At 38.7% G+C, this 4,429-nt stretch overlaps 1 pseudogene; it reads right to left on the bottom strand.

Annotated features, from left to right (window-relative positions):
- Positions 1 to 3,920: 3,920 nt before the first annotated feature.
- On the bottom strand, positions 3,921 to 4,076 carry LOC105739729 (annotated as a pseudogene).
- Between the last annotated feature and the right edge of the window lie 353 nt (positions 4,077 to 4,429).

The following is a 4,429-nucleotide window of genomic DNA, read 5'->3' as shown; positions in this document are numbered from 1 at the left end:
GGATTCTATTCTAATATGAATATGATAATATGAAGATACATAGTTAGGATTCTATCATCCTACAGCAACTGGAGACAAAGCCTGCTCCTTACTGATGGCTGCACTTCAAAGGGATGGCTTTCAGGTCCTCTAAGGAAGACCTCCTGAGTTTGGGAAGATACAGATACATCTCAAAGGGGCAAGGGAGGAATTCATAGTTGCAAGCCCTTTTTAGTAAATGCTCTAAGAAAGAGTGGCTAGGGATCTATGATCAGGTGTTGACTAGAACCAACAGTACATGCTTTTGGCAGCCTTGAGTTTTCTTAGGCAAGAAATTTAGGAGGACCAGGACCTTTCTAGGAATATGGCCTTGAGATATTAGAAACTATTGATGTGGCTACATTGTCTGCGGGTATATATCCTGAGGTTTGTTGTTGTGCACCAGGAAAATTTAGGACACAGACACACAGGAGGAGTTTAGGAGCAGAGGTTTAATAGGTAGAAGACAAGAGAAAGAGGAACAGCTTCTTCCATAGATGAAGGAGTCTCCAAGCAGAAAGGACCAGCTGGTGGCGAATGCACTAAATTTTATAGTCCGGTTTGAGGAGGTGGTGTCTGATTTGCATAGGGTTGATAGATTGGTTTGATCAGATATGACGTTTACATAGTGCGTGGGGAAGGCTGATCACTTCACCCTAATCTTCTTATGCAAATGGGCTTTCCAGTTCCATGCCATCTTGTCTGCTCCTTACAGTACGCATGGCTAGCAGAAAGGGTAGAGCTGCCATCTTGAAAATGTCTAACCCTTAGTTCCTGCCGGCATTCGCCAGTGCAAGCTCCCAGCTTGCTTGTCTATGTCTGTAGCTCAACTTTACAGGCTGCTCTTTATTAGAAAATGATGTGGGGCTGCTTTTCATTAAAAAGAAAAGCCTTACTGAGGACTCCCGCACCCTTGCTATCTGCCTAAGTGATTTCTTCTAAATCCCTATATCACTATTTTAATGTTTGTTTAAGTTTATAGGCCAAGATTGAGGGCCAGTGAAGGGGAGCTCAGAGGAGTCTGGGTAGAGTTTAGTCAAAGGCAGAACTTTTGTCAGTATTAACATCTTCAAAGTGGAATCCGGTGGCCTCAAGTACAACTACACAAGAAAGAAGAAAGTACTTGCAATTTAGAAAGTTTATCTGTTTACCTTGCCCTCATATCTAGCAGCACTTTTCTTTTTCAGCTCCCAATGAACTTGAATATGTGCTAATTGATTAATTTTTAGAACTTGAATATGATCCCTTTAAGTAAGTTATGTTACTCTATGTTTTTACTAGAGAAGCCCAGATGAAGTACTTAAAGCAATCAATAATACCTATGAAGTACATCTTTAAAGTATAACAATGTGAGGGCAATATTATAAGTCAGTTATAGGAAAATGTCAAAACTTTAACTCAACATTTCTCTGCATAATTAATCTATTGTATTCAATTCAACAAGAATTTATTGAGGGTCTGCTTATAACAGGCAATGTGCTTCCTAACTCATTCACTGCTCATCTAGACAAGCTCTTTCTTGTGACTAAGATATTGACTGAAAATGAATGTTTTAGAGGAAGATTTTTCAGGAGTCCTTTACAAATGAAATTAGTAGTGGGAATAGACTTCGTCCTGCTCTTTTGTGTGAAAATTCACATACTAGGCTAGGGTGCCTTAGCTGTATTAAAAAAAAAAAAAAAAAAAGTCAGAGATTGACCAAGCTAGGATAAAAGCATGCCTACCTCAACAACTCTCTAGAAGTATAACATTCTCAAAGGAAACATACTATTGTGTTTAACTGCAAGGTATTTGCGGTCAGGAAAACCAAGCTTTAATTCTCAATTGTTCTCTAGATGTGTGGCCATGTTTGGACAAGTTACTAGGATTCTCTGGAACTCCATTCTATCTGTAAATTCAGGATAATAACTTCTTTTTTAAAAAAAACTTTCTTGTTTTGAGACAGGTTCTTGCTCTGTTGCCCAGGCTGGAGTGCAATGGCACACTTGGCTCACTGCAACCTCCACCTCCTGGGCTCAAACGATCCTCCTGTCTCAGCTTCCCAAGTAGCTAGGACTACAGGCATGTGCCACCATTTTCATATTTTTTGTAGAAACAGAGTTTTGCCTTGTGGCCCAGGCTGGTCTCCAACTCCTGGACTCAATCAATCTGCCCACCTCAGCCTCCCAATGTAGTGGGATTACAGGCGTAAGCCACTGCATCCAGCCAAGGATAATGACTTCTACCACATAGGATGTTGCACTGAAGTTAGATGAGCTAGTGTAGGTACAATTCCTGATATATAATAATTTCTCAGTAAAGACTCTTTTTCTCTTATTAATAGGTTTCTGTGCGAGCCTTGAATTAGAAGCACATTATAAGGTAGAACTGATAGAACTGAACAATTCATATAAATATGTGAAATCAGAGTAATGCACTAAGTGTTAAAGTGGAAAATAAAACATGACAGAATCACAAGTTAGTTTAAATATTCCTCTACCTGAAGAAACCCCAGAAAGATCACAATGAAGGTAATACAATTAGCCCTCCACATCCATGGGGTTCTGTGGTTCTGCAACCAACTTTGGATTAAAAATATTCAAAAACAAGAAAACAATAAAAAAACACAAAAAATACAGTATAACAGCTATTTACTTAGCATTTATGTTGTATTAGGTGTTATAATTAATCTATAGAAGATTTAAAGTATACAGGAAGATGTGCGTAGGTTATATGCAAATACTAGACCATTTTATATCTAGGACTTGAGCATCTAAAGATGTGGGTATCTGTGGGGGTCCTGGAGCCAATCTCCTATGGCTACTGAGGGAAGATTGTACTTGAATTCAGCCTCAAACAGTAGATATACGGTTCCTAGGTAAATTAGAAGAAAAGCTTAAATGCAAGGATCATCACATCCAAAGGCAGGGGGCTAAAAGGGCATTCAGTGTGGTTGGGGCAGAGAGTTGGTTGAGGGGAGAATATGTTGGGGAGATTGAAGCTTAGTTGGCGTACATTTGGCAAATACTAATATGGAATTGTGAAGTTATCCTTTGGATAGCATGTACCCAGATGAAGGATTACTATATGCACATTTGTTTTTTAGGATGCTGGCTCTGGCATTTATCTGAAAAGAATACAAATCCTTCTTTTTATCTCAAGAGCCATACATATTGAGTAAGTTTGTCAATTACATAAACACAGTTTTTTTTTCAAATTTTATTCATTAGCAACGAAAAAGGAGAATCTTTTAAATTATATATTTGAGGTTAAAAAAACCCAGCCTTAACTTGGGGCCTGCAGAAAGTGCAAGCTCTGTCTCACATGTTTGGTCATGTAATGCACAGTTCTGCAGCTGAGGATTTCTGCTACATATACATTTGTGTCTGTAGAGAAAGAAGCAACACACACAAAAGTCGTGCTCAATGCTGAGAGAATCTATCCCCTGGTAGGGAGGCGAGCAACTGTGCCATTGATACACAGAGGGTTTCAATTGGAGAAGAGCCTTCTACTTTTGCTTGAGTTCTAAAGAAGCTGCATTGGACATTTGGATACTATCTGAGGAGCACACCTCCATTTCAATTGTCCTTTTATGATTCACCAAAATAAGCTGGTGAGTATATGGCCGTACTGCCCTGCGTTTCTATGTTATCAAGTTTATTTTTCTCACATAAATATAGGGATCTTTTCTACCTTTCAGAGTTCTTAAATCTATTAGGATAAATTGCCTTTTTTTTTTTTTTTGGAAATGAAAGGCCTCACATATTTATTACTGAACCCAGCCAACCAACGCGTTCATAACAGGTTCAGAGAGGAAAACATGTCGAACTCTCCAGATAGTGGTGACATTTTCAGCTTGATATGGTAACATGATCATGACCTTCAGACAGCATAAGTATGTGTGCTATCTCATGTTCAATTCCTTATAGACCCAGCTTCGTTCTTCTCCAATGTCTCCTTTTGGAGTTGTACCTGATTTTATTTCTAGTTTTCATCCGAATCCACTGGGGAATGGGATGATTTTGCTTTTGTTTCTTGGCCAGGAATCACTTAATCCTGAAAGTCTTGTGAGAAGACATGGCGAGAAGTGGAGTCAAGAACATACCACGGTGGCAGAGAAAGGAAAAGAGCAGGATAAATAGCTTTGTAAACCTACTACACAGAGAAGGTTGCCTTGATGATTCTCATCAAAGCTATTAGAAAATTTATTTTAAACATATAAATTGTCAGAAGATAATGTTCCACACACTGCAGGTCTAATAGTCACTACCCAAATGTAAGATAATTAAAAGGAATGATTTGTTGTATTCTATTTAACAATATAAGTTATCAGTGAGAACTAGTAACAAGCTGATAGCCTCGCCATGTTCCAGATTCAAACTCCTGGTATATCTGCCACTCACAGGAAATGCAACTTTACTCCTGTTGCTTT

The sequence above is a fragment of the Nomascus leucogenys genome, chromosome 5 (genome assembly GCF_006542625.1).
Source record: "Nomascus leucogenys isolate Asia chromosome 5, Asia_NLE_v1, whole genome shotgun sequence".
Taxonomy (NCBI): Eukaryota; Metazoa; Chordata; class Mammalia; order Primates; family Hylobatidae; genus Nomascus; species Nomascus leucogenys.
Note: the sequence above shows the minus strand (reverse complement) of the source record. Positions and strands in the feature narration are given on the sequence as shown.